General features: G+C 34.9%; 1 protein-coding gene across 1 annotated transcript in view; it reads right to left on the bottom strand.

Annotated features, from left to right (window-relative positions):
• The window catches only part of LOC101894676 (mucin-5AC-like), a 207,261-nt gene extending 204,993 nt beyond the window's left edge, over window positions 1–2,268 (bottom strand). Inside the window, exon 1 of the mRNA XM_059123943.1 lies at window positions 816–2,268. The gene's annotated coding sequence lies outside the window, so the exon portion shown is untranslated. The remainder of the gene's footprint in view (window positions 1–815) is intronic.
• Window positions 2,269–22,155: the final 19,887 nt, after the last annotated feature.

The following is a 22,155-nucleotide window of genomic DNA, read 5'->3' as shown; positions in this document are numbered from 1 at the left end:
TGATTTACTTGAAAATATAATTTTTTAACAATACTAGATATTGAATGGATGATACTGGGAACAGATTTTTGTCAAGAACCCTATACCTTTATATATGCATATAGCGGAATTAATAAAAATTCATCATTTGGTGGATGGTATAAAAAATTTGGACCTGCCGAACTTAACTGCTTTTTAACTTGTTTTTTTTTTCATTGTCGGCTCCTAACGAGTTGACATTCTCACCGAAATCCAGCACCAAACGACAAGGCTAAAGTTTTAAATCCGGCTTTAAGCACAGATTTCGATAATTTACTTTAAACCCAAAAGTGGAATTCGGTTTGTTTTATTTGAAAATATGATTTTTTAACAATACTAGATATTGGATGGATGATACTGGGAGCAGATTTTTGACAAGAACCCTATACTAACCCTAAATGAACCCTATATAAATAAATAATAAATATAATTAAATATAATAATTTTCCAAAATAATATAATAATTTTCCAAATTTACGGCACACCACAAGCCGATTACTGCAAACAATCAAAATTTCCCTTTTTGTCAACGTAACCTATATTTGAACAAACCTTCAGCTTTCAAAGTGAAATATTAGCAAACACTTTCCACACAAACATTGTGTATGTATTTGTGTATATGCTTGTTGCCACTATTCCTTTGTGACCATGTTGTAATTTCATTCCATTTCAGTGTAACAAAATATTTACATTTCAAACTGTCAATGTACCATCATTTGTTCAAATGTCAGTCATTCACTCACTCACTCAAATGTAACGAAATACAGAAAGAGAGAGAGGAAGAGAAAAATACTTACCATGAATTACTTAGTTGTTAGTTGCCAAGTGTCAAAGACAGCCAGTCAGTCAGTTAGCCAGTCAGCAGGGCAGGCAGTCATCATAGATGGAAACAGACAAAACGAAATTGTCAATGTCAGAACGTTAATGGAAATGCAACAATGATGAGAAAAAAACTTTACAAAATTGCATTTATCTGTTTGAGTTGGTCTCTTTCCGGCTGGGCAGCAGCAGCAGTAGCTTGTTGTTGTTGCATTGTGTAAAGTTCACAGCTGTGAGGGTGTATGTCACAAAACTGGAATATGTTTTATTTTTTCGTAACGAAAACAAATTTGTTGTAATTTGTAACACCCAACGTACAATGAATGGCGTTGCCAGTGGCTTTACCACCATATGACAGTGGCGTCTGTCAATGTATGACGTTCACATGCCATGGAAGACGCGGCAAAAGCGACAGAGGGTAATTTATAATAAAGCGATAAAATGACAGCGCCAACAATAAAAGAGCGAACGTACGTACGAATTGGTGCTCGCTAAAAACCGCACTTAAGTTTAGTTTTATTTTCCCCCCAATTTCATGTCAAATGGCCAAATGTGGTTAGTTGATGGTGGAGGAGGGTTGAGTAGTGTTGGAGGGTACCCCCGTGGGATTTCAATTCATTCCTGTTAAAAGCAATCAACTTTGGCAAAAGTTTTTGTTTTTTTCGTTAGTTGCTGTTGTTGTCAACTTTAGTTAGTAGTTTGTTGGTTAGTCTGAGGGTAGGGACTAAAAAAGGCTGTCACTCAAACAAATGACTGACGTCCACAAAACAACACGTGGTAGTATTTTTTTTTTCGTATTCACTGTTTTGCCACTAACAAATGTGATCTGAACACGCACTTATTTGGGAGCTGGTTTCTTATTCATAATTTATGTATTTGAATTTATAGCAAAGGAGCAACAACACCAAAAAATATTATAATTCATTAAAAAAAACAAACTGGAGCAAAACAAGCGGGACCTGTAGGAAAAATTAGCCAACTTTTTCTTTGTTGTTGTTGTTGTTGTTTTTGTTAATATTCACTTCAAATGATTCACACCAGTGCGACAGCAATCGGCCTAAGTGTTATTGGCCTCTTTAGGCACGAGAAATTTTAGGAAGGCATTCGTTTTTTTTTTTTTTTTTTTTTTTTCTCTAGGTTCGCAATTTCCGAACAACGAACTCTTCTAAACGCTGGGGGATTTAACATCAGGTTTCAAGCTTCATTCTTTCTCGTTATGTTACACGATTTTCACGAATGACACAAATTATAAAACGGCCAGAACAATATTACTTTTTACTTCGCAAGGGGGTCTGGAGGTCTTTTTTGATTTTTTATGAATTAAATATTTTATTATTTTTTTAAATTAATTTCTTCCAAACATTCATTCACTTTATCATTAAATTTGTTGTTTTTATTTTTGTATTTTCAAAACACTGTCCGTTTTCATTTAAACATAACAACCATACGGCCCGAATATCGTTAAACGACTGAAAAGCTTTTTTCCTCTCCAAGATTTCACCTGATTCCAAAGCAAACATTTATACAACTTTGGCCATGAAGAAGAAGAAGAGACGGCTCAATATAAACTAAAATCCTTAAACGACCATGTAATAACGGCATATAACGGCAGGAGAGTTCGAATAAAACACCATAGCCTGAGAAAGAAAGCAAGAGCTTTTGAAACTCTTTTAATTCCCACAACAAACTCTCTCTCACTCTCTGCTCTCTTTACATAAAACTTATAACGGCCATAGGACACTTTCAAAAATATATTTTTATTTTCTCCTCCCTTTTTCTCTCAAAATTGTATGTTTTGTGTTTTCTCTTTTCCCTCAACCCATCCCCCAGGATATTGAGAGAGTGAGCGATTTTTTGGCTTTGCAACTTTATTTTTATTGCGTAGGTCATATCCTTATTACTTGATTTTTGTGTGCCACCACCAACACGCATTGTTCTTGTGTTTGGCACTTTCATACACTAGATAGATGAACTTTATCTGTTATTTTCCTCTACTCTCTAGAGAGGAGAGAATAAAGCTTTGCAAAAAACCCCCCTAATTTTGCAATGCATTCTCTTTTTGTTATTTTAACACAATTTTTGGCTGCGTTTTTTTTTTAACCGAAATCAAGTACACAACGTTTGTATGTGGGTTGTACACGCGGAACAAGCGTGTGTGTGGGTGTATGAATTATGTCAGGTTCCTTCAACTGATGGAGATGGATAATATGAATGACTTTTACGGTAATGATGAATGAAAATCGTTGTGTGTATGTTTGAGCTGGGGGAAGCCTACATACAATGTTATTTGAAACTGATTGTTCCTAGTAAAAATTTATGTTTATGAGAGAAAAGATCCCAAAAAATATTATGATATCGAATTACATTAGATGCAAATTTTATTAATTATGATTTGAAAATGCCATAAGGTGAAAAAATAAATTTCATTATGAATTATATTCCTTTTATTATTTTAGATATGACAATACATCAAATGACAAAATGTGGGTGCCGATGGCGTTACTGATGATTTATGCGAAATTCAGAAATGCGTTGTTTGTTGATGGGAACTCTGGATTGATACAGGTAGGAACTATATTTTTTGTATCAATTAAATCTAAACATAAAACCTATCAATTTTAATTTTAAATTAAAATTATATTAAATTAATAATTTTAAATTGATTTTAAGAAGTGTGAATGTAAGGAGTATAGTTGCTAATTAGGCGACAAAACAAGTAAAAAAGTATAAATTAGGAATATTGACTTTTTATGGGACATATCAAAGAAGTGAACCAATATTATCGACTTCTCATGTGAACTAACTCCGATAAATATTGCAATTTGCCCGATTTGTAAGTACTTTAATCACTGGAAGAAAATTTTCTATATAGGTCCACGACATCGTATATCCCCAACATAACACTACCTACCTAAAAATCCTTACTAGAAGTTCTTTTCAAGCACTTTATTCCCTGAAAGAGAAATATCTATACAGGTCCACCATATCGTAAAGCCCACATACAACGGTACCCCCCGATATTCGATATTTTGACGATTTTAGGGACGTCATTTTCCGGAGTTATTTCAAATTTCGTACCTAGAATTTGTAATGGGTACTATAGCCTATGACAAAAAATTGCTTATGAAAGCCCACGTCTTCGTATAGCCTCCATATAATGGTACATTCCAATATTCGGTATTTTGATAATTTTAGCGACATTATTCACCGGAGTTGTTTCAAATTTCGTATTTAGAGTTGGTAATGGGTAATATAGCCTATAACAGAAAATTGTCTATGCAGGTCCAGGGCTTCATAGCGGCCCTATTTCTTGGCTTATGACAAAATTTGCCTATGAAGGTCCGGCTATATTCGGTATTTTGAAGATTATAACAGAATTTTTGGCGAATGTTATTTTAATTTTTTTTTTTTTTTTGAAAATTTCCAAATTCTTTCCAAAGTATTCAAAGTTCGGCCCGGTCGAACTTACAGTTTTTTTCTTGTTTTTGGTATAATTGTTAATAATAGTTTATAGAGGATGTACGTCAATAAATTCCATAATCACATTGAGATATTGGGATATGTGAAATTTGAAGAGAATCAGATCCTTACTTCGCATATTTTTCAAAATTTTGGCCCCTTTTGAGGGAGGTACCAGAAGGAGTGGCTCCATATATCCCATTTTCGCACCAGATTTTGTGTTATAAACAATTTTTGGACATATTCCATTTTCACACCTGGTTTTGAGTTGGGATGTGCCGAGTTAAGAAATAATCACATGGTCGTTTTGCGTTTTACCAGTTCTGACTATCAACAATTTTCGGTTTTGGTGGAGATACCAGAACGATAAATCCCACTTTCATACCATATCCCGCGGCAACAAAAATATTGGAATGTGTGAAAGTTCAAGACAATCATACTCTTATTTCCGATTTTATAAGATTTAAAATTTTTACAAATTCTGACACTTTGTGGGGGAAGGAACTTGATGGAGTAGGCCGAAATTGTTCATTTTCGCACCTAAGCACTGACAAACATAATGCACAAAATCGAATGATCCTTTCTTTCTATGAGATAACTTATTTTCTTGGAAAATTTTAGCTTTTATGAGAGAAGTACTATAAGAAGTAGACCGATGTTGCCCTCTTTTCGAAATCGATATAAGCTAAACAAAAAAAATTACGATATACCAAGTTTGGACCCAAACGGATACCTCGTGCACACCAGCCAGACAGATTAACAGACATCCCTAGATCGACTCCAAAATGGATTTTGTCCAAAGAAACCCAGGGTCTACAACCATTATTTCGTTTTGGCCGTATCAAATAATATATACCCTCTGTAGCCGTATGGCTGAGGGTATAAATGGGACATGAAGCATATCTTCTTAATCTTAATAATAGATGCATGTCTCTAGTACAGGGTTGTCCATATTCAACGGACCCATCTGGCAACGCCATAACTTTTGACAGAGATGTCACATCGCTTAATGACATACCGTGTTTGAAGCGTCAGTCCAAGCAGATTTTTACCATGAACCAATACACGCCACGCGAAATAATTGAAATTTACATTCAACAGAAGAAGTCAATTGTAAAAACTCAACGTGCTTTTAAAACATTAAAACATGTGAGAAGTGCGCATTCTAAGAACAACATTAAGCGTTTATACGAAACATTTTCGACTGGTAAGGCTCTTTCTAATCCGAAGAGGCCATATAAAAGTCGACCAAGGCGATCGGCCGAGAATATCGCTGCCGTACGAGCCAGTGTTGAGAGGTCCCCAAGAACACCCCAAAAACGCCGTTCTCAGCAGTTGGGCATGACTCGGTCCACTTTACAACGGATTATTCGCATTGATTTGCATTTGTTCCCGTACAAAATTCAATTGACGCAAAGAATATTGCCTGCGGACAAGCCTCGTCGATTGGAATGGGCCCAAAGAGTCATGGGTCCGTCGAATATGGGCAACCCTGTAAACACCGGAAATCTTCAAATTTTGTCCTGATATTGAAAATTAATACAACAAACCGATTTTTGTCATTGTGAATGTGGTAGTCCCTACTTTTATTCAGCGTCATAATTTCCAAATAGATCCACTAAATCTAAGGTATTGAGCAGAACAGTATTCTCCCATTCCTGGGGTTTTATTCAGGTACTTACTGATTTTACCAAGTCTTTTTTTTGACAGCAGAGGGTATGCATACATCAAATTTGACTACGATTGTAGATTTTCAAGTCCTTAAAAAAACTTTTACAATGCGCTACAAAATTCAACTTTTCCAATAATTCGAGTAAAAGTCCAGATTATGAAAATAGAGCTACAAATAGAAGACACGAGTATTGAAAGTATCTCCTCTAGTTTCCCCCTCTTCCTGGAAATCCGTTGATTATGTATAATATTTGTTATTTTAACACGTTTTCAATTAATGTGGTTTTTTCATAAACTCACATAAAGCACGGTTTGAAACCCTAACCTGTGTTTTTAATGTGTATGAATTCCTGGCGTTTTGTAAAATTTTCTAGGACCTAATTTTAATCCAAAAAGTTAAAAAAGTGTTGAAAGGCGCTGTAAGATTGCTTTACGATGTAAACTTTCAAAACTTCTTCCTCATATTCTATTGGATTGTCCCTATAATATTTTTTTTTTTTATGTTGCACAGTATTGTTTAAAGACCATAACTATGACTGTAATACCCGTTGAAATAATGGTGAATATCCATGTTTTGGGTTTGATGGTCTTTGAAATGTTTATAGTTCTTATAAAAAGTCCATTAATATGGGTCTAAAAACTATTAAAAAATTAACCCACGATTTTCACTGTAAAATTTTCGGATATTCCTTGAAAACATATTAATATAATGTCCAAACCTATGGTTTTATAATTCCACAACATGTTTCTTAGAAGGATATGTAAGAATATGTAACCAACCGATGTCTGTGAAAAACCAACATCTCACCATTTACCAAATGTGTTTATTATTTCAACTTAATAATATATTGAGATGCAAGACTATACAACCAGAAACCTTTATTTTATAAGTTTTCCCAATATTTTGTCCTTGTTAACACAAACAAGTAAAAAAACCATATTTTTATAGCAAGCCCACGTTTTATCCACATCTGTTATACTTGACGACTGCTAGAAGCTTTTGTTTCTCTTTCACCCAAACATATCCCTAACGTATCCTCTCATTTCACAAATTCTCTTCGTTGTGTAGTACCACAAAAAAGCTCTATTGCGCTCGGTAAAGTCTTTACGAATAACGCCAGTCGGTCATAGTAAATTTGCATGGACAATTTCTTAACTAGCATCGAGAGTTGTTTTATTACTGTTCGGTGTTCTCATTTCCCTCATTTCAAATTGGGAGATGCATGCACAGGCCCTTCAGTAATGCATCAGAAATTATTTGATGTTGATGTTTGCAGGTGAATGCCGCAAAAAGGTAAATATTTAATTGTTGTCATTATTCTTATCTGCATGACGTTGGAATTATGAAATGTGCTGCAAAGCGAATTTTAATCAGAGAATTTGGGAGTTTAATAAGGGATATGTATAAACTCGTGTTTAAAGGAAATAGTTTTCGTTGTGGATTAGCCATAAAATATGATAGGATTGATATGTTCCTAATTTTTATACAGATTTTTCCTAAATATATTAGAAGGAATATCCGCCTACGATCATAAATGTTATGAGGTATATTTTTCAAGGACCAATAGACCAATAAACGTGGATTTTTAAAGAATATTTTTTCAAGGACCAATTGACGTTTATTTTTAAAGAATATTTTTCAAGGACCAATAGACGTTTATTTTTAAAGAATATTTTTTCAAGGACCAACAGACCAACAAACATGAATTTTTAAAGAATATTTATCAAGGACCAACAGACCAATAAACTTGAATTTTTAAAGAATATTTTTTCAAGTACCAATAAACCTGGATTTTTAAAACAATATTTTTTCAAGGACCAATAAACGTGGATTTTTAAAGAATATTTTTTCAAGGACCAATAAACGTGGATTTTTAAAGAATATTTTTTCAAGGACCAATAAACGTGGATTTTTAAAGAATATTTTTTCAAGGACCAATAAACGTGGATTTTTAAAGAATATTTTTTCAAGGACCAATAAACGTGGATTTTTAAAGAATATTTTTTCAAGGACCAATAAATGTGGATTTTTAAAGAATTTTTTTTTAAGGACCAATAAACATGGATTTTTAAAGAATATTTTTTCAAGGACCAATACACGTGAATTTTTAAAGAATATTTTTTCAAGGACCAATAAACGTGGATTTTTAAAGAATATTTTTTCAAGGACCAATAAATGTGGATTTTTAAGGAATATTTTTTCAAGGACCAATAAACGTGGATTTTTAAAGAATATTTTTCAAGGACCAATAAATGTGGATTTTTAAAGAATATTTTTTCAAGTACCAATAAACGTGGATTTTTAAAGAATATTTTTTCAAGGACCAATAAACGTGGATTTTTAAAGAATATTTTTTGAGGGCCTATATACCAATAGAAGTGGCATATTAGACAAATTTTTTTCCAGGGCCTATATACTAATAGAGGTGGTCTATTAGAGTATTTTTTTTTCAAGGGCCTATATACTAATAGAGGTGGTCTATTAGAAGATTTTTTTTCAAGGGCCTATATACTAATAGAGGTGGTCTATTAGAGGATTTTTTTTCAAGGGCCTATATACCAATAGAAATGGCTTATTAAAGGATTTTTTAAAGGACCAATGAACATGGATTTTAAAGAATATTTTTAAGTGCCAGTGAAGAAATGACCTTTCAATGGCTATCGAAATATATCTCTTCAAGAGCAATGCCTTTTTTTGTGCGTTTCCAAGGTTTATTTTTAAGGTGTTTCAAGGCATTATTTTGAATGATTATTAGGTATGTGAAATGTCTAAAATATCCTTTCACTACTTGTATTAATGCTTCTCATATTGTTCTCTGTATATGCAGGGTAAAACTAAAAAACTGCAACATTTTTTTTTAATTTTTATTGAATGAAAGCAAAAAGTTCCGGAAATATTATCAATTGTTAGAATAAGTTTAGGTTTGTTCGAATTGGTCACCTTTGGCACGAATTATGGCCTTCAAAAGGCCAATGAAACTGTTTCATGTTGCCCGAATATTGCTCTGCGGTATTTTGGCCTATTCTCGGCGAAGCGCTTGCTTGAGGTGATCGACTCTTTGGCAAGTAAACACGACCATATTGTTTGTTTACAAACTGCTGGACAACGAATGTTTTCTCATCGGAGAAAACCAAATTCGACAGGTCACCACTTTCGGCCAAGCGAAGGAAATCTTTAGCTCTTTTGAGTCTATTTTCTTTCTGTTTCGGGGTAAGTTCTAGCACTTTTTAGAATTTCAATAGCTTCACCCGACATAATTTTTCAATATTTTACGAATGGAATATTGCGATATGTTCAGCTCACGAGCCATGTTTCGGCCACTGCGACGCGGTTTTCGATCAAGTCGCTTCTTTACTTTTCGACCCATTTTTGCTGATGTTGCTGTTTTCTTCCTTCCACTTCCTTGACGTCGTGTTACGCTACCAGTTTCACGGTAAAGAGCAATGGTAGCGATGAACACAAAAGATTTATTCACATTTAAATGCTGGAGTGCTTTAACGATAGCCACTTGTGTTTTTCCAGCCAAATACAAAGAAATCACACTATAACGCTTGAATTCCATCACGAATAACTTTTTTTCTGGAAAATTCTCACCAAAATGCTTTTGTATGCTTGTAAACAATATAATGAGCTGTCACTGGAATAATTTTAACAGCTGCCGGACGAGTGGCTTAGAAATGGCAGCAATCTGAAGTTAGTTGCAGTTTTTTTCATCTCACCCTGTAGAAAGCCTTTTATTTCTTTTAATTGACTATTAAGGAGTTTATTGCAAAGTTTTAAAAAAAGCCCATCTTAACTTGTTGACATTTAATTTAATAAATTGGTCTCCGCCTCTTTTCACCCCCTTGTTTCATTTCCCCTATTGACATTCCGAACAATACCCCTGGGCCATATTTTAATAGTACTATTTAATTTTCATCCAACTAATGAGATATATCTCCTATGACAAAATTAAATATATGTATATGTATGCGTATTTAGAATTGTCATTATGACAACGACATGACTGAAAGAACATTTTCACAAAAGATTTACATTAGTCTCTCTCTCGCTCTCTCTCTCTGTTTTCATTCAATTTAACTTGCAGCATTTCTTTTAATTACGACAATAATTCAAAATTCTTGATGACGATAATAATGGTCTCGACATTAATTAATGACAACTAAATCAATTTGTTATTACAATAAAATGGAGTTCTTTATTTACAGGGAAGAGGACGGAATGTAAATCTCTGGAAATTGTTGCCGAATTAAAAGAATCCTAATGCAGTTGTCATAACTATTAAGTTAATTTAAAATATGTCGATGTGTATGTGTGTGTAGTTTTGTGTGTATGCCAATTCCATTAAAAGAAGAATTCCAAATTTAGATTTTAATAAATATACTTATGTCATTATGGCTTAAAGTGTTTATTCTGTTTAATTTATGCACAAATAAGTTTACCTGAAAGTTCTGTTAAATTATTAAAAGTTCAAATGTTGTCATAGAGTTTTGCTGTTGTTGTTGTTGTCTTTGGTTGTGTGGTCAACGGGTTCGAGAGTATTTATAGAATTACCATCCTGGTAATGGAATAATTATGGCAGACAAGACGAACTAAAAATAAAGAGTCCGAAAATAAAGTAAAGAGAAATATAAGTATTATTAGACAATAATCGGTGATTTTTCAAGAAATTGTGGAATTTTGAGGTATAAATTTATATGGAAACTTGATCTAGAATCGAGATTATTTACATTTTCTTTAGAATCATTGGACTATCGATATGGATTATTTTTTTCGGGGAATTCCTTGATAAGTAGTTAATTATTATTATTATTATTATTATTATTATTATTATTATTATTATTATTATTATTATTATTATTATATTTGTTTGTCAAATTTTTTATGCCATTTATCGTGGATTACACTATTCGACACAGAAAATAATTACAGTTAAATTCCAAGAGATTATGAAAGTAGATCTATAAAAAAAGACACGTATATCGGCGTTTTGAAAGTCTACATCGCAATTCCTTGGAATCTGTGACTTACTGAAATATTACAGATAAAACTCAAAAACACATTTTAGGTTAAAAGCCGTTATTTATAGTTTAGAGCACCACTTTAGAAGAATTACGTCAAAGACAAAACTATTTCTAATCATATTTTACTATAAGTCACCCACAATCAATGCTCCAAAAAAATCCAAAAATATTTCTTAATTTCCTTATCAAGTTTTCCTCGGACTTTTTTTAAAGTCTTTTTTTCAAGACTATGCAAGGACCGAGGATTTTCTAAAATCGTCTTTTCACAAAATCCTCGTTAAATAGTTTTGTTGGTCGATGAAAAAAAAAAAAACTTTATAAAGATCAACGATGTGGGCTCTATTGGTCTTAAAAAATACAGAGTGTGATGAAAAATTGGAACCAACTTCAGACTGCTGTCATTTCTAAGCCACCCGCACGACAGCTGTTAAAATTATTTCAGTGACAGCTCATTATATTGTTTACAAGCATACAAAACCATTTTGGTGATAAAGTTATTCGTGATGGAATTCAAGCGTGATAGTGCGATTTCTTTATATTTGGTTGTAAAACCAAAAGTGGATATCGTTAGAGAACTCCAGCATTTGAATACATCTTTTGTGTCTCGTACTATCGCTCGTTACCGTGATACTGGTAGTGTAGCCCGACGTCAAGGAAGTGGACGGAAGAAAACAGCAACATCAGCAGAAATGGTTCGAAAAGTAAAGAAGCGACGTCGCAGTGGCATGGCTCGTGAGCTGAACATATCGCAATATTCCATTCGGCAAATATTGAACAATGAGCTCGGGGTAATACTATTCAAATTCCAAAAAGAGCAAGAACTTACACCGCAACAGAAAGAAAATAGACTCAAACAAGCTAAAGAGTTGCTTTGCTTGGCCGAAAGTGGTGAACTGCCGAATTTGGTTTTCTCCGATGAGAAAACATTCGATGTCCAGCAGTTTGTCCAGCGTGTTTGCTTGCCAAAGATGACAGCTGAAAATGTGCACCTTCGGTTGGCCACCAGAACTCAAGCGCCGGCCAAGGTGATGGTGTGGGCCACAATAACGGCCGATGGTAGCTCTCCGCTCTTAGTAATCGACCGTGGCATCAGAATATATGTATCAGCATATATGCCGTATTAAAGCCTTGGACAAGCAAACATTTTGGCCGCAGACCTTAGACTTTCCAACAGGAATCAGCACCATCGCTCTCAGCACGCGCCACCCAAGAATGGTTACAAAATGAGGTTCCTCGCTTCATTTCCGATGCACAATGACCACCAAAATCTCTGGATACCAATTCGTTGGAGTTGATGACCATGTCGAAAAACAAAAACAGGAAAAATATCCTGATCACACAATTTAAAACAAACGACCCGCTACTTTGCATGAGAAAAGAGTTAAGGACAGGGAAGAAGTCTAACATTTTGGATGACCATTGGATAAGGTTTATGTAAAATGGATCACAACAACTAACAGTACGACGGAGTGCGTAAATATTGGGCAAATGTACCTGGTGGAAAAGCTATGACATAATTTCAAAATCGAAATCTTCCAAAATGGATTTAAGCATAAGGGGGCTTTTAAAATATTGTATTGTTATAGGGTTTCGGCCCGCACAGCTAAAGCCTTTGCTTCCTTTTTGTTCTGTGGTTGCTTGAAAAAATGAATTCACGTTGTCGGTCCTGGAAATAATAAAAAAATCTTATTAAAAATCCTTGTTATTGGTTCTGTTGATCCTTGAAAAACAAATTTCTAAAACCAACATTCATTGGCCTGTCTGTCCTTAAAAATGTACAATAAAATAATTCACGGTCGTTCTAGCCAGTAATCCTGGATACTTGCGAATAATTTTCCCCTAGTACTTGTGAATTTTATAAATATTTTCATTTGTTTTAAACAATGTGTTATGGGTATTACAAATTTGATTGGGCCAAAAATTATATAACACTTCGAAAGTGTAAGACGTAGGAAACATTTCCTATCTCGCAGAGCTAGTCGGTCTAGCTTTAAGTGTCCGTTCGCCCGTCCGTCTGTACTTCTTAAATTTTAATCACGCTACAAGTCGCAATTATGGCCCGATCCTCACGCATTTTTGCTTGGAGGTGGGGTTATGGTTAGAATAGAAATGTTATGGTTATGGTTAGAAATATTGTTGGGGTTGATGATGGCAAAATATGTAGGTGTTGAAATAGACAAAAACAGAAAATTTTCTTGATTTTGCTGTGGCTCCAGAAAATTCAGTATGGACATTAAGTTTAGAGCTGAGAAGAAGACTGCAAATTTGTCACAAACATTTTTAAAGGTCTTTCCAAAAAGTGAGGATTTTTCTTGAAAACCTCGCCAACTATCGAGGATATTTGATAATTATTTGGGCGTCTTTTTTAAATCACGTTTATTGGCTCACATACTTTTTGAAAAAAAAAAAAAAAACTTTAAAAATCTACGTTTCTTGGCTCCGGGCCTTGGAAACTCTGTTTAAAAATCCAACTTTATTGGATTTAATAGTTTATGAAAAAATATTTGTAGGGACTGTGGATTATTAAAAACCATTTTTCAAGGACGTACAGTTGTCAACATTTGTTTGGAATATTTGTCAACATTTAAAAATTTCATTTCAATTTTTTCAAATATTTTTTGAGAACCTCTTTCCAAAAACCATGTATATATACAATAGTTGTATTTTTTTATTAATTTAGTTATATTGATCTAGAATTTAGTCCTTATGCTTTATACAAACCAATACACACTTGTTCACCCAATATTGACACACATATGCAATTGCATTCATGTAGAACCGTTGCTAACAAGATGCCAATTGAGTGTTGGTGGGGGGTGGATGATTATGTGGGAGTTTTAATATGCCACTTATGTTCGAAAGTTGATGTCTACGTGGTACTATAACAATTCAGATTTCCAAATGAATATCAACCAAATTAAATAATTGAGCGCACATTAGTGCACTTCCGCGTAATATTCAGTTCCGCTCTTTGTAAAAGTTTCGTGTTCACAGCTTTCATTATGGCATTTTCATTGCCATAACTATTATTAGTGGCCGTTGAGTGCAGAGCAGTAAAATGAAGGATTTAGACAGTCATAGCTAGAAACGACAATTGAAACTTAAGTAAAAATTATATAACTATGCATTAGGTAGTTTTTATGGCAAAGCGATGGGAAATCTAAAGGTTGAATTCATGTTGGAACGAAAGTTTTCTTGGAAAATTTTAATAGTTCAAGGTCATAAAAAATTAAAGCTTTTGGAGAGTAGCATTGGATGTAAGTTGCATATTATAATGGAAAACAATGAAAATATTCAAAACATTGTTAGGTTTCATTATGCTAAAGAAAAAATGGCATTTGAGAAATGGTCAAGATAAATATAAAGAAGAAATATAATTCTAAATCGCATTTTTAAGAACCGCATGGTACCAATCTACACCATTTTTTATACCCTTAGCCATATGGCTACAGAAGGTATATATCATTTGCTACGGCCAAAACGTCGAAATAACGGTTTTAGATCCTAGGTCCCTTTGGACCAAATTTGTTTCAGGGAATATGGAGTCGATCCAGCAATGTTCGTCTGGCCGTCTGTCTGGCTGGATGGGGCGCACGTTAACTCTTGAAGGGAGTATACAATTTCATCCCAACTTGGAACATCGCAATATTATTGTCAAACTTAGATCGAGTTTGGAGATAGACAATATCGGTCCATTCCTTCTGATACCTCCCTCATAAAAACACGAAATTAACATCCGATTCCATACAGACATGGCACATCTCAATATTTCCATCATCACAAGACCTATTATAAATATGGTAGGGATCGGCCCACTTCTTCCGGTAGCTCCCGAAGAAGGGGTCAAAATTTCTAATAAAAAAAAAAAAAACAATCATCAGATCCGGAATAAGCATCCGACTCTCTTCAAATTACACACATCACAATATTTTCATTAACCGAAGGTCTGGTATGAAATTAGAATGTATCCGTCCACTCCTTCTGATATCTCCCCCAAAAAGGATCAAAATTTTGAGTTGCCATGAAGCTCACAAACGCGAAAATAAGGGTCGATTCTACTTAGACTTAACACATCTTAATATTTCCATCAATACAAGATTTGTTAGAAAGATGGTACAGATCGGCCCACTCCTTCTGGTACCTCTCCCACAGGGGGTCAAAACTTTGAATAACCAAAGCAATCATAAAATCCGAAATGAGCATCCGTCTCTCTTCAAATTACATACATTACAATATTTTTATTAATCTGGTGTGAAAATGGGATATAGCGGGCCACTCCATCTGATACCTCTCCCACAAGGTGTTAAAAATTTTTAGCATCCATGAAGCTCATAAAACGCGAAAATAACGTCCGATGACTTCATACATCTCAATATTTCCATCAGCACAAGATCTGTTATGAAGTTGGTAGAGATCGCACCCTTTCTTCTGGTACCTCCCCCCCCCATCCATCAAACATATTCTTGAGGATATAATAAAGTCTTGGGCACACAAATATTTTGCCCGCAGATCTTGGACATTGCAACAGGACTCAATACCAACGCACTCAGCACGCGCCACCCAAGAATGGTTACAAAATGAGGTTCCTCGCTTCATTTCCAGCGCACAATGGCCACCAAAATCTCCGGATACAAATCCGATGGACTATTGTGTCTGGAGTATTTTGGAAAGCAAGGTTGTCACTAAAAATACCAAAATGTCGATCACCTCGAGCTAGAGCTTCGCCGGGAATGGGCCAAAATACCGCAGAGCAACATTCGGGCAGCGTCTGATGGTTTCATTGGGCGTTTGAAGGTCATTATTCGTGCCAAAGGTGACCAATTCGAACAAATCTTAACTTATTCTAAAATTTGATGCTATTTCCGACATTTTTTGCTTTCATTCAATGAAGTTAAAAAAAATATAACGTTTGATTTTGTTACAGTTTTTTATCTGACCCTGTATATATATTTACCAGATATCATGTTTACTGAGCACCAAATGGTTAATATAAGTCCGAATAGAATGGATTTTGGCAATACGAACTAATTCAGCCTGTAAGAAGCTGTATTAGATATGGTGAAAATGGGTTAATTATAGGTATAGCTACCATATATATGTTTCATCCGATTTTGTATTTAAGGCTCTCACATCCGTAAATTCCTCACCACAATAACGATATTTGGCGCCAGGTATCAGACACATAATCGGTTCCATATACACCTACAATCGGTTCCACATACACCTACGTCGGATTTCGCCTAAAAATATAATATCAGCTCAAATAGGATGGATTTTGATAAATATAGGTTCAGAGAGAAATACCTCCGTAAATTTAGTAGAATTCGATTCAGATGAGGATACTACTCTCACATATTAGTGCCTTTCCGCCATAGAGTATAACTGCTTTAATTTCATAATATGCATTCAAAAACAATCATGGTTGGTAAGATTTATTTTTTATAAATTCGTTTATTAGTTATGGGTAGCTCTACTAAATATACAGAGTGGTGTAGGGTATCATAAAGTCTTTCTTTACAGTTTTTTTTCTTCTTTTTTTGGAAAATCACATTTCGGAGAAGAGAGCTGCATGGTAGCAACCTACATAATTCCAAAAAAAAAAAAAAGGTTTAACCCCATCCCTAGGCCTTTGAATTTTCCCACAATGAAGATCCTTCATCCTTGACTAAGAATATATAAATACTATTTAAAATAGGTTTGAATTTTAGCTTATCAATTTAACTTAAAAATGTTCCATGCCAGTCCATGGCCATGAAATTCGCGGAAACTGTTTGCATTATTAGCATCGAATACGTCACAGTTTCCAGGAAGCCATTTCTGGGCTCACTTCAATTTAAATGCCAATAAACCTATCACAGTAAGACTACACAGTAAGTTCACAACAATTCAAAATCCACAATAATTTATTTCGATTACCCTGACTATATGCAATAGGCTTTCATATCACCACACAGTGGTAACTGCATGAATTCATGCCAATATTTCTTTACCCCATATAAGATACATTTTCTCACAACAAACTCACACATACACATATCGCCACCACCACCACACACACAGATCCTTGATATGTATTGACATGTGAACGTATTCCTTTTCATATGACATTATCTTTATTCAGATTGTGCCATTGAGTCAATAATACTTTGTACACGGAGTTTGTCATTGCCGCTGTGTGAGAGTGCGATTGTGTGTGTGTGTGGATTTGGATGTCATGGAAAACCCCGACAACGCCAGGTAGGCTGATTGTCATGCATATACCCGGGTAGATGGCATTTAGCAACAACAAAACCTATTTTATTTGCATGCGGCTGAGATCATGCCGGAGAGACAGAGCTCTACCCCAGCAAACGCGCGGTTAAAATGTTGATATAAATTATTTATTTGTAGTTTCACCTCATAACCACAATCATTAACAAACACATGTACCCGGGGATGGGAAGCGATAGATAGAATGAAGGAAGAAACGTATAATGCGAGTGAAGAAGAATTGCGTGGATATGACGAGGAGGGTATGATTTTTATGGAAAATGGTGGGCCATAATTTTATATTATTGCCATAGAACAAAAATTGGTTCTGAATGGACTGAGTTCATATTTTATCGAGGTATAACGACACAGATGACCATAAAAAATGTTGTAAAATGGACAGAAGGTCAACCTGGCTGACATTTTTATACCCTCCGCTATAGCAAAATTTTTCTAGCCAAATTGATTGACTTCAAACTAAAGACTTTAGACTTTAGACTTGACGTAGTCCCACAAAAAATAGTCTAAAGGCGTCAAATCGCATGATCTTGGTGGCCAACTTACCGGTCCATTTCTTGAGATGAATTGTTCTCCGAAGTTTTCCCTCAAAATGGCCATAGAATCGCGAGCTGTGTGGCATGTAGCGCCATCTTGTTGAAATCACATGTCAACCAAGTTCAGTTCTTCCATTTTTGGCAACAAAAAGTTTGTTAGCATCGAACGATAGCGATCGCCATTTACCGTAACGTTGCGTCCAACAGCATCTTTGAAAAAATACGGTCCAATGATTCCACCAGCGTACAAACCACACCAAACAGTGCATTTTTCGGGATGCATGGGCAGTTCTTGAACGGCTTCTGATTGCTCTTCACTCCAAATGCGGCAATTTTGCTTATTTACGTAGCCATTCAACCAGAAATGAGCCTCATCGCTGAACAAAATTTGTCGATAAAAAAGCGGATTTTCTGCCAACTTTTCTAGGGCCCATTCACTGAAAATTCGACGTTGTGGCAGATCGTTCGGCTTCAGTTCTTGCACGAGCTGTATTTTATACGGTTTTACACCAAGATCTTTGCGTAATATCTTCCATGTGGTCGAATAACACAAACCCAATTGCTGCGAACGGCGACGAATCGACATTTCACGGTCTTCAGCAGCACTCTCAGAAACAGACGCAATATTCTCTTCTGTACGCACTGTACGCATTCGTGTGGTTGGTTTAATGTCCAACAAAGTAAACTGAGTGCGAAACTTGGTCACAATCGCATTAATTGTTTGCTCACTTGATCGATTATGTAGACCATAAATCGGACGTAAAGCGCGAAACACATTTCGAACCGAACACTGATTTTGGTAATAAAATTCAATGATTTGCAAGCGTTGCTCGTTAGTAAGTCTATTCATGATGAAATGTCAAAGCATACTGAGCATCTTTCTCTTTGACACCATGTCTGAAATCCCACGTGATCTGTCAAATACTAATGCATGAAAACCCTAACCTCAAAAAAATCACCCTTTACATGAAAACCCTAAAAAACTAAATATTTTCAAGATAAGATTAAATACGAACCCAAAATACAAATTGCTGTCCAGCCAATTTGAAGTTTTGGAGAGGGCACAAAAATACAAATAATTAAAATCCGCCATTATATGTAGTATATTCTAAAACCTGTGCCTTAGGTTTTTTTTCTTTTGATCAGATATAAGGCCTTAGCCCCAATACAGAACTATTCAAAAATGGTTTTCAATACGAATGTGTATTCCTTGGGTTTGGTTCAGATATACCACACTTTTAATAACAAAACAATTAAGCATAGGCTATAGTCGGGCGGGGCCGACCATGTGATACCCTACAACACTATAATAGGTTTGAAGCCATCGATTTTGGCTTCATTTTGATTTTGAAGTTTGAGATTTCGATTTTGTAATAATGACATAGAGCCCTTCCAAGATGTTACTTTTATATGCGCACTCCGCCGTGTTGTTATGTATTCGAAATAAATTCACAAAGTCATGGTCCATTTTCCTTACCTTTCAATGTGTGATGGTGATGATACTTAATATTAGTGCAACCATCTTTGTATGATGTGTGACAAATTTTTATTGGAGTTGTTGGTATTAAGCCAGAAAATCAAAACTTTAAAAGGGTTTTTAAATCCCAGATTAATTTTTATTTTATAAAATTTTTGAAAGAAAGTAAGGTGTGCTAATAACAGATATCACTCTTGATATCCGAGGTCAATATGTATGTTGTAAGCCGTCTTATGTCCAAATCTATTTTGAAAGATAATCCAAAATGCTCGACCTCTTCCCTGTTCTTAACATTCTGTCTAATGCAAAATTCCGTATCGATTGGTTTTCAATTTTGACCTATAGAGCGACTGCAAAATCAGGAAAATTTTAATTTTTTGATCCATTTGAACATCAAAATGTACATCTCCATAACAATAGGCTTGGTGCTTATTTCCCTTTCTGTGAGCGTTTTGTTTTTCAAAAGCTTGAACCCTATGTGGGGGAAGTACCAGAAGGAATGGTCCGATCTCTACCATCTTTATAACAGATCTTGTGTTGATGAAAATATTCAAATAAACCACATGTGAATAGAAACTGATGTTAACTTCGCGTTTTATGAGCTTCATGGACATTCAAAATTTTGACCCTTTGTGGGGTAGGTACCAGAAGGAGTGGGCCGATATATCTTATCTTAATAACAGACATATGGTTAATAAAAATATTGACCTAGCACTGATGCAAATAATAGGATTTGCAAAGTTGGAACACAATCGGATCATCATTTCTCTTTCTGTGCAGAAAATATTTTTTTGAAAGGTCCTTTAATTGGGCTGATATTGTTCATTTTCGCACCTGACCTAGCATTAATGCAAATAGTAAGATTTGCAAAGTTGGAGAATATCCGATTATCGATTATCTTTCTGTGCAAGAAATTATTTTTTGAAAATTTCGACCTTTTGTGGGGGAGGTACCAGCAGGAGAGACCTATATATTCCATCTTCATACCAGAAAAAAATATAAAAATATTGGTATATGTGATATTTGGAGACAATCGGAATCTTACATCACATTTTATAAGAGTCATAATTATTCAAAATTTTGACCCTTTATGGGGGAGGTACCAAAAGGAGTGAACCGATATAGACCATTTTCGCGCCGGATCTAGCACTAATGCAAATACTAGGATTTGCAAAGTTGGAGTAAAATCGGATCATCCGTTCTCTTTCTGTGCAATGTATTTTCTTCGACATTTTCGACATTTTGTGGGGAAGGTACCAGACGGAGTGGACCGATATTGTTCATTTTCGCACCTGACATAGCACTGATGCAAATAGTAGGATTTGCAAAGTTGGAGAAAAATCGGATTATCGTTTCTCTTTCTGTGCAGAAAATATTTTTTTTGAAAAAATTTCGGCCTATGTGGGGGAGGTACTAGAAGGAGAGGACCGATATATTCTATCTTCATACCAGACCTGGGGTTAATATAAATATTGGGATGTGTGAAATGTAAAGACAATCGGACTCTTACATCACTATTTATGAGAGTTGTAATTATTTAAAATGTTGGCCCTTTAGGATTTGCAAAGTTGGAGCAAACTCGGAATAACTAATATCAATTTCCTTTACATATAGATTGTAACTATTTCGCTACAAATCCGCCATCTTGGCTATCAGCATCACTGTAATCGTCAGAAGTGAACTTTTAATGTATTTGTGATTTCGCCGTAATAAAAAATATTCGCGGTTTAGTGGCAATTTTTATTTTTTTTCACATAAAAGTTATGGTTTATTTTACGCGCTAAATACTGTCCGATGATCTTCCGAATTGGTAGGATTCTGCCCAACTCTCAACCCTAACCCCATGCCAAATTTCGCGTCTATTGGTCTATAATTGCGTTCTGTAGAGCAATTTCAAAATCAAGATTGTTTTCTATTTTAAGTCCATTCCCACCCCTTTATAATTTGCGATCATCTCCAAAAACAATAGCCTTCTACTCTGACCCTAACCCCACCTCCATTTTCAATTTCGCGAGGACCGAGCCATGACTACGACCTGTAGCTTAATTACAAATTAACATGGACAGACGAACGGACGGACATACATGGCTAGATCTACTCAGCTCGATAAGATAGGAAGATCCATATATACTTTCCTAAGTGGGAAACCAATATTTCGAGGTGTTACATAATTTTTGGCCCAATCAAACTTATAATACCCCCAACACATAGTATTGTAGGGTATAATAAAGCAAAAATCATCACCGGAGCTAGAACCCATTATAACCTACAAATACTAGTTTTTAAACAAATCGTTGAAAAATGTGGCGAAAATCAAATAGCGAATATCGGGAGGTACCGTTATATAGGGGCTATACGGAGACGTGTACCTGCACAGACAATTTTCTGTCATAGGCTGTAATATCCATTACAAATGTCAAACACCAAATTTGAAATATTTCCGGTAAATAATGTCGCTTAGATCACCAAAATATCGAAAATAAGGATTATATGGGGGCTATACCAAAACGTGGACCTACATGACCCAATTTCAATACCAAAAGCCCAGACATAACATATATTTGAGTAAAATTTTATCAACCTACTTCATTTCGTTCGGAAGCTAGAGTGATTTCCACAGGCGGACAGACTGACTGACATCGCTAAATCGACATAGAATTTTATGCTGATCAAGAATATTAATATACTTTGTGGAGTCTGTCGAGGTGTTACAAACGGAGTGACAGACTTAATATGGTGGAGGGTATAAAAATTAAAATCAATTTTTTGGATTAGAATTAGATTTTTTTTAAATATTAATTTTATGCAATAAAAATAGAGATTTCTTTTCTTTGGTGAAATTTAATAGAAAATATTTTTGACTTCGATGTCACCCTTCAAAGA

This window comes from Musca domestica, unplaced genomic scaffold (genome assembly GCF_030504385.1).
Source record: "Musca domestica strain aabys unplaced genomic scaffold, Musca_domestica.polishedcontigs.V.1.1 26, whole genome shotgun sequence".
In the NCBI taxonomy this organism is placed as follows: Eukaryota; Metazoa; Arthropoda; class Insecta; order Diptera; family Muscidae; genus Musca; species Musca domestica.
This window is presented reverse-complemented; position numbering and strand designations above follow the sequence as displayed.